This window comes from Pistacia vera, unplaced genomic scaffold (genome assembly GCF_008641045.1).
Source record: "Pistacia vera cultivar Batoury unplaced genomic scaffold, PisVer_v2 Contig613, whole genome shotgun sequence".
Classification (NCBI taxonomy): Eukaryota; Viridiplantae; Streptophyta; class Magnoliopsida; order Sapindales; family Anacardiaceae; genus Pistacia; species Pistacia vera.
In genome coordinates, this window is record NW_022196461.1 from 55,818 (window position 1) to 65,916 (window position 10,099).

The 10,099-nt window shown below is 34.7% G+C and overlaps 1 pseudogene; it reads left to right on the plus strand.

The window, feature by feature from the left end:
• The first annotated feature begins 3,352 nt into the window (after positions 1–3,352).
• Positions 3,353–5,612, plus strand: LOC116110766 (annotated as a pseudogene).
• Positions 5,613–10,099: the final 4,487 nt, after the last annotated feature.

The window sequence follows — 10,099 nt, forward strand, 5'->3', positions numbered from 1 at the left end:
TATAAATGACATAATTTGGACTTGCCCCAGCAACTTTCATTTATTTTGTTATTATTTGTTATATCATAAAGTTTTGCGTACTTTTAGTGGAGCATTGCTCTGAAATTTCGTGTCGTTTCATTAATACCAAGTAGCACACCAAGTGTCGGGTCGTAGTAGTTTTTTTTTTTTTTTTTTTAATACAACTAGAGTTCGTTATGTCAAGTTATATCAACTAAGAGAAGACATAAAATTAATAAAAAATTGGTGAGAATTAAAAGATGTAAGGTGACCTCACCACAGGAATCAAATAATTTTAATTTTAAAGTTTTATGGCGACGAAAGGGATAATGTAATGTCGGTTAGTCATTAATTAAATAGCAAGATTCTTATTAAAAACTATATATTATATGATTCTGACGGTTACTAACAGACTTCCTGTCTTAGTTATAGTGGCTGTTTTGTACTAACAATTAATGGACAATATAATATTTTTATTATTCGTCACATGACGCCCAAATCCCACTTAATTAAGTTAAGCCCTGAACCATTTGTTTGTCCCGTTATTAAATTATACTCAAGTTACTTAACAGTTATTATATGAACCAAATATAGAGTTACGTTTAGATGATTGGCTTTTAATTAGAGAATAATATATAATTTGACTATTCAGACGCCAAATAAAACTGATTAGATGTACATTAAATTTCAATTTATTATTAATTAAGTTACAATCAACATTTAATGCTGCGTTCAGTTACTATACTTTTTTTTATATTTATTTATTAGTGTTATTAGTGACAGTTTCATTTGACAGTACCATCATTAATTAACGATTTTTTCTCGTAAGCTTCAAAATGTATTTTTCCGCTTAATTAATACTCCGTTACTACTTAAGTGGATACTAACCGATTTTAGCGTAAAATTTTATCCATTACTCATTTGAGCCATTGATTTTTCTATAAAATTTCTTTTACTCAAATACTTATTTTTTGTTGATCATCAACCACTATAAAATTAGATTTTTTATTCTTAATTAATTTTTGACAATAAAATTTAATTGTTACCACCATTCAATTAATCATCCCTATCTATAAAAACCCTCTACCTTGCTCTTGGTAACTCATTGTCACCAAATATTCAGCTTAGAAAACAAAGTAGATTTTAGGTATTAACTAAATATAAACTTAGATGGGAACTGTATACTCTAATTGTGTTGTTACCTAAATTTATATGATATCAATCAATTAAAACGGATCAATTTACTTAATTAATTTTTAGGAAAATAATTGTAGCCCACCAAATGGTACAGAAATATTTTACTTTCTAAATGACATCCCCAAAATAAGTAATTTCTCTTTAAAACCAAAGTTTTTCCAGACAAGAAAAGAAAAAATAAAAAGAAAGCATGCAGTGATAGCCCAAAATTATTCTAAATTTTCTGAGAAATGTTGAAGCTACTTGCTTCTGCTACGTATTATTTTTGCTATGTTACAGAACTCATTTCTGTATTATACAAGAAACAGGCTATAGAACAAAAAGAACTTGGGCATACCTACCAATTTGAATTAAGTAATGTCATTTTCTGTTGAGCTCATTAATAAAAAGCAAATAAAGATAATAGACAGTAATAAATGGGAGTGTCCTTTTTTGTAGCAAGACGACTCAATAATATTATCATACAGTAAGGCTAAGTGGGAATGTTCTGAAAATATCATTATTAGTAGTATTTAAAAATATATTATAAAAAAAAAAAAAAAAAAACATATTTTATCATGATTTTATTTACGAAAAAACACAATATTTAGTTGAAGCATGTTCATGCTTATAATATTTACAAGGTTATGGGACAAGAACACATCACTAATATTTCATAATTCATGTTTTGTACATTTTTAAGAAATGCAAACATGCGGGTTCGTTATATATTAAGATATATAATGTATCAAATATTACTCAATCTTAAAAAAAAAAAAAAAAAAGACCCGAGGTGTCACCTAGGCAAGGGCGGGGGTGTCTTGGGTTGACCAGTCCGACCAGTTAACCAATGGTCTAACGTGATCTAGAAAGTTTGAAATGTTAAACAACACCGAAAAATTTTTATAGTCCCTACAATTTTGAAATCTAGCAAAAACACCCTTATGACAATTAGGGCTTTGATTTTTTGGCTGATTTTTGACGGCCAAAATTCAATTGGCACCCCAATTAACCACTACCTCCCTTTACAAAGCCCTTCTAACCTTGGCACTTAATAAGCCCCCGTTCGTTGGTCGTGACTCTTGCATACCGTCGAGATGGGTGTCAAATTCCTGATTATGTTGTCCAAATTCATTCTAACACCACCCTTGAACCATCATCCTCCACTATATAAACCCTTTACCTCCCGATACTTGGTAGCCTCTCATTCACTGGTGGGTTAGATTAGGGATTTCAGATAGTTGAAATTTGTAACCTAGTCAAGTGAAGCCCCCAGTCCCAGTTCAACAGACCATTGGGTCCAATTTTAAACCTTTCTGTTCACGTATCACCTACCTAACTTTTCAAATTTAAGTGAGTATAATGTTAAAATATATTTAAAAATTTTTATACCCAAAATTAGTATTAAAGCTTAAAAAGGTAATCAAAAAGTGAATGATCACATGCAAAAATTACAAAAAATTGGTACAAACATAGGTCAGAGACCAAACCAATGCAAATTTGAAAGGTTCACATGGATCTTTTTTATAAACCAAAATAATTGGATTGGGTAACCAATAATTAGAAAAACTTAATCCTTTTTTATATGATCACGAAATTTATATTGCTATTTTGTTTTTTTTAAGAGCATAACTAATAGTGACAATTCAACATTCTTTTTTCCATTGGGTTAGGCAGGGCATTTGTCTCCACGTGCACACGCCTGTCACTGTCAATTGCCTCACACGCCGGCTACCCATCGTTTGTCAAAGCCCAACCTTTTACCCCAGACACAGCCGCGTGGTTACGTACGCGTTATACGTGATCATCCAATTATCCAAAGACCCCTTCTCCCTCTCTCTCTCACCCCTGTTGTCGCTGACATGGCGTCACCTAACCCCACATGCCTGCCTCATTTCATGCCATGTCTACTTGTTGTGGCCCCCCCTTGTCCCCTTCTCACCCTACATACTATTAGTCGTCCATCGCTTCCTTCCAAGCTCCCTCTTTGTCTTGACCACCCTGTTGGGTCCCATCTTGCTGACATGTCTTTGACGTGTCTTCCTCAGAAGTCTTTCTCTCCCTATATAAGCCACACGGTGCTCTCCAAATTTCACACACACACCCACTCCTCTGATTCCTCTCCTCTGCTAATAACAAACTCTTTGAATATTAATCTCTCTTTGTCTCTCTCTAAATGGCTGTTGATTCCCACTTTCATCTCCACTGGCCTCCGGCATGTGAAAAAGACGCAAAGCTTTACATTTTTCGAAAAACCACGAAAGACGCCGACATGGTAAGAGAAGGTTTTGGCCGAATTTTGAGCCGAACGCCGAGGTTGGTACCTCAAACTTTTCAAACTGGACGGAGCCACTGTCGAGAGACTTTTAAGTCGAAAATTCCGGTGATTACTTATGAAGATCTTCAGCCTGAAATTCAACGTATCGCTAATGGTGATCGTTCTGCTATTTTGTCAGCCATCCATCTCTGAATTCCTCACCAGGTGTGTATCTTTATCATTTTTTCTCTTAATTCAGTCACAAATGCAACAAAAACAGGGAAATTCAGGTTAATTTTGTTCTAATTTTTTCCTTGTAAAAAAATTGCAGCTCTGGAACTTCTGCCGGTGAAAGAAAGCTCATGCCTACCATTCAAGAAGAGCTGGATCGTCGCCAGTTGCTTTACAGTCTTCTCATGCCAGTAATGAATCTGTAGTATCAATAATAATTAATAAAAAAACCGTGTTAAATTTATTACACATGCTTCAAATTTAATATCAGCATTGTTTCGTTGTTATTTAATGAAACGGTTTTTGATGTTACAGTTACTGTCCTGGATTGGACAAAGCAAAGGTCTGTATTTCTTTGTCGTGAAATCCGAAACAAAGACCCCAGGCGGCTCTTTGGCTCGCCCGGTGCTCACCAGCTACTACAAGAGTGAGCACTTCAAGACCAGACCATATGACCCCTACATGGTCTACACGAGCCCCAACGAGACCATTCTCTGCGCCGACTCATTCCAGAGCATGTACTCACAAATGCTCTGCGGCCTGAGAGCGCCAGCAGGTCCTCCCGCGCTGGCCCGTCTTCGCCTCTGGATTGCTCAAGCCATCAATTCCTCCAGCTCCATTGGCAACACTTGTCAATGATATCGAAACCGGCACTCTGAACCAAAGAATCGTGACCCTTCTATAAGAGATTGCATATAAAGTTCTCAGCCTGACCAGAGCTTGCGGGTTATCAGAAATGAATGTTCGAAAGAAAATTGGGAGGGAATATCCAAGAATTTGGCCGAACACCAATATTTAGACGTGATTGTCACCGGAGCTATGGCTCATACATTCCTACACTTGATTATTACAGCGGTGGCTTGCCTTTAGCATGCACATGTATGCTTCATCGGAATGTTACTTCGGCCTTAACCTTAACCCCATGGCAAACCATCGGAAGTATCTTACACCATCATGCCAAACATGGCTTATTTAGAGTTTTTGCCCACGGCCTGGCTCAGCTGGTTGACTCGCGACTCACCGCCAAAACTCGTTGACCTTGTCGATGTTGAAGTTGGGAAAGAATACGAGCTATTTTCACCACTTACGCAGGTTGTACAGATACCGAGTCGGTGACATCCTCGAGTCACCGGGTTCCACAACTCAGCCCCGCAGTTCCATTTCGTCAGGAGAAAGAACGTCTTACTCAGCATTGACTCGGAACAAAACCGACGAAGCTGAGTTACAAGCCGCCGTCCAGAACGCCTCTCAACCTTATGGAATTCACAACCAGCGTGGTGGAATACACCAGCTACGCCGACACGAAAACAACCCAGGCCACTATGTGATTTACTGGGAGTTACTGGTTAAGATTCGGCAGATTCTCCCCACTAAAGAGGTGCTGAACCAGTGTTGTCTAGCAATGGAAGAGTCACTGAACTCAGTGTACCGACAAGGACAGTTGCAGACAACTCAATCGGACCACTGGAATACGCGTGTTGAGGCGCGAACAGTTTGAGGAGTTAATGGATTACGCAATATCGAGAGGCGCCTCGATCAATCAGTACAAAGTGCCAAGGTGTGTTAACTTTACGCCCATCGTTGAGTTACTGGATTCAAGGGTAGTATCGGCGCATTTTAGCCCAGCTTTGCCGCATTGGACCCCGGAAAGAAGACGGTGATCTGATAATTATTCTGGGCACCGACCAGAGGAAGTCAATGCATGGGATAGATCATAGAAGTAGAGAATCTCTTTGTATTTTTTTTTTTTTAAATTTGAAAATTTAATTTTCTTATGTGATTAGTTTCTTTTCCTTTACGTTGATAAGGATATTTGAGGTTAAGGGTATTGTATTAGTGGAAAAGATGTGATGCTTTTGGACGTTTGTCCCAATGAATCGTTGCTTTCATGTAATGTAAGATATTGGAATCATGTGGCAAAACCAAGAAGAAGGTTTCTTTTGGGACATTCATATCTTTTCATCTTTCATTTGATTTGATTTGTTTATGCTTTTTATCACTTCAACTCTTACAAAAGACAAACAAATTATTATAATTAATTATATTCGAACAAATATCCAATAATATCTAAATAGTGGAACCATCTCACTCAAAATATCAAGTAGGTATAATTGTACTAATTTGAGATAAAAGAAAGAGAGTACGAGTAATAGATTTAAAGGTATCATAATTATCACACCATTATTCTATTATTTACATTAATTAAGATATTACTTTAAATAAAAAGAATTAAGGTACAAATTAGGAAAAAAAAAAACTCAAAAAAATTTCTGAATGTCATTAATTCAATTACATTGATTTGTTCAATCGGAATTTGAAATAATATCCTTGTATTTTCACCCATATACAAAAGAAAAATACACCATGCCTGGTGTGTGTGATACATGCAATAAAAAGTTCAAACTCTGCCATCAAATTGATTTTTTTTTAAAATATAAATATTAATTAATTAAAATATAAATAAAACATATTTTATATTTAATTCTCATTTCCAATGGGTTGGTTTGGTCAAGAAGAACTGTTCTCGTCATTGACTTCCTGGGTTTAAACCACCTTAGGATTATCTACAATATTTGTGGTTTATTTATAATATTGTGTTTATGTGGCTTACTTATAATATTATGTTTATATGGTGTTTAATGAACCTAAAAATTAGTTGAGATATATGTAAACTGATCTGAATATTTCAATTATATATACATACGAACTAAACTTGACTTGCCCGTTGGGTCAACTTAGTGCAGCAGCACAAGATTAAGCATTCATTTAGTCCAGACCAAGTCCAGCTATCCCACTCAAAAAAAGCCTAATTTTTTTTTTTTTTCTTTTTTGAAGTGACGGTCCGATGTTGTGCAATGCAATACTCCAAAATAAATAAAAATTAAAAACACACTTATAATTCTTTGTTTAGAAGAGTTATATATATATTATATATGTTAGGGACAAGTTGGGTTGAAAGTTGAAAGTGTTATCCAAGAATCAAGATATTCATAATGATGAGGCGACAACTGGGATGGAGTTGGATGAATGAGTGGCTGTGTCCTTTGAATATGAAAAAAAATAGAGCAACATGGTAGAGCGCAGCATCATTTAATTTGGCAGTTGAAGGGCATTAAAGTTATTGTCTGTTCTGTGAGCAATCGTGGAGTAACTTGACATTAAGGTTGAAGGCGGCTGCCCTATATCTTAAAACCAACACTTGGACATAAAACAGTTGCTTCATAATTCATTTTGCTGTGCTTTTGGAATGAAGTATCCCCATTGTCTTTGTCCCCCAGATACCGTGTTAATTAATTAGGTGAGCCATTTAACCATTTTTCTTCACCCATTCTGCATATTATTATTATCACTCTAAGATTCATTTTATAGAATTTGATTATTATCCTCTCTACCTTTTTCCTTGGCGGTTGGACTCGACAATTTTCACTCAGTTGGATTGGAATTTGACAATTATTCTCCTACACCCGTCTTGTTTGTGTACTGTATCAAAGAGAGACGGAGGATATAGCTATTGATTTGTAAAATTATTATACTAATATATCCAAAAACAGCTTTTGAGGAACTGTATATAAAATAATGCACTTTCAAAGCAAAGCTTTAACAAACACCAACCTTTATGGTCCTTTGGTTGGCTACAGAAAAAGCTTCTGGTATTAGCAACTGTTGCATCAAACTTTTGTCCAGAACCAAGCTGTTTCACTTTCCCGGGAGCTGTTTTGGTGATACATTGAATCGAATCCATAGGAGACAAAATCAAAAATATTTCCAAGACCAACTCATTGTTTGTTCTGAATTATTGATACAAGATGGATTTATTGATATGACTTGTTGGTCTCATTGTTCGTTTACTCTTCCTACTTTTCGCCTTTAATTTAATCTTCCATCTCCTCAACTTTCTCGTTTGCTAATTAGCACCGGCCAGCCAATTTTGAAATCAACTTCTAATTGAATCCAACATTGGCCTCGGATGTTATGTCACTTTCTTGGTCTTGTTGTTTGCCATTTACAATGTTACAGCAGCTTGATATATATATATATATATATGATAATACTTTCTTTATAAAAACATGTTTTATATAATGCGTTAGTTTTCAAAGAAATTTAGGATTAAAATATTGACCTTGACTATATAAAGAAAGAAACCCTCGTGAAAACTATGGATTGAGTCTGAGTTGGGGGGTTTTCGTGCCACTGCCACTGCCTCCATTATGTCATCAAGATGTCTCCGATTCCTTATAAATAAAGTAGGCATAAAGTGTTTGGATATCGAGTTTCGCTTTGAACTCAGTTAGAATATTATGATGCATAAAGAAAGTAAGATAAACCACTTTTTAAAAGGGGTAGGTAACTTATAGATTATTTTACTTTTTATAATTCTTTGACTGGCTTCCCCAATTATTTAACCACTTGGCTTCTAGCTGGATGGAAAGATCATAGGTTATATAGAAATTTCATATTTGAGTTTCATCAAATGATTATCTAACACATTTGTGATTTATCTGATCCATTGACTTGTAAGATATTCAATAAACTTTAGGAATTAGTTGGAGTACACACAAACTAGCACGAATACCCCATTAAAGAAAATAAAAAAAAACTTTTAGATTATTTTGATTTTGATAAATGAAGTGGTAAACTATTTGATCATTGAAAACGTCCAATCATTTTATTGTCATGATACTAGGAGGGCGTATGTGAAAAAAAAAAAAGAAAAGAAACAATGAGGCTATTTACATACCCATTTTTCACCATTAGAATGTCATAAACTAAATTTTTAGTTCATATATATTTTTTCATAATTTAAATGCAAAAAAATCAAAAGATTAATACGTGATTGAATAGACAATATAATTACAATTGAAAATGTCGTTGAAGTTGATTAAAAGAAATGTTGATTTTGATAGTGTGTACTTAACAAGATGAGTTTGAGAGTATCAGTATGTTGGGTGCCAATAAAAAATTTGAGTGATTTGGAAGGAGTACTACTATGTAGGGCACCCACCATTAGGATCTGTGAGTAAAATCTATTAATCGACATGGTATAATTAGTGTAAAAACAAATTTTCCTTTTATTATTTGAATCTAAATCCAAATCCATACCAAATTGAAAAAAAATTATAAAAAATTTGAAAAAAATTAAAACACTGAAAAAAATAGTTAATCAGAAACGATTCCAACTGATTTGTATCTGATCAGGTGCAAATAAGTCGGAATTGCACCCACCATTCTCACCACAATCTTCTCACACAACATCATCACCCTTGTCCAAACCAACAAAATCACACCATTAATTGACCCCCACTAACCGTTGTGTTCTTCACCAGTTCCCTATAGCCCCACCCCACCAGCCTCCATTTTTTTTTTTGCAACAGCCAGACCCTTGAAAAATTTCCGTTGACCTCAACTTGGTACCCAGTTTGGCTCCAGGCTCACCAATTGGCCGGAACTTTCCCCTATTAACCCGTATGTTAATTAAAAGAACGAAAATACAGTAATTACTATTTGATGAAAAAAACCTTGGGTATAGAATGTGAAAAACTCTGTAAGATTGAATGTAAGATTCATATAAAAAAAATTGTAAGATTTCCAAAATCATAAAATCCAGTATTACCACAGATCTCAAAAAATATTATATATATTATAATATTTGTAAAAAAATGCCTTACACTTTATCATCTGCAACAATGTACAATAGCCTTCAAAGATCACTCCTGGGCCCGGGCTTCAGACTCAACTGAGCTTCAAAGTGTAAGTGACAAGAGGTTAAATGGGCCATTGATGGGCCTCTCACTATTTTATCTATTGGGCCAACAATATATCAAAAGGGCTTTAGCGCTCTTTAATCAATCATGACTTCCTTTCCCTTTTTACCCCCAAAATATATTCTAAATGCAGTCCATCCTAAATTTATGTGAGCATAAAAATGGGATAGATGTTTATCATTAGAGTTTATAACCACTTATTTAGTTACAAAAATAAAAATTATATTCAACCCATTCAATAATTTAATTCGAACTTAAATTGATGATAATATTACATATAATTAACTAATGAGTAAATGACATATTCCTACTTGAGGTTTAGCGAAATCCCAAGTTCATACCTTTAATTGTAATTATTCTAGATTTTCACCCTTAAACTAATACTGTTAATGACTATTGAAAGTGGTTCAAAATGGTGAATGAGGTCAGGAAGTGAAGTTATGGGTTTTGTAGAGGAGGTTCCAAGGAGTCTAACAGTTGTCTCGTAAATGATTTTGGACTTCGGAATTAATTGAAAAAAGCAAAAAACCGTCAGCTTGGATGCTATTAATGTGAGCCGCTTTTTGCTAACACAATCCTTTATTGACCAAAGAAAGCGTCAATACACTTTAGTGTGCTAACATGCTTTGCGTTACAGTGAAAAGTTAGAAATTTGTTAAAATAAAGAAAATGA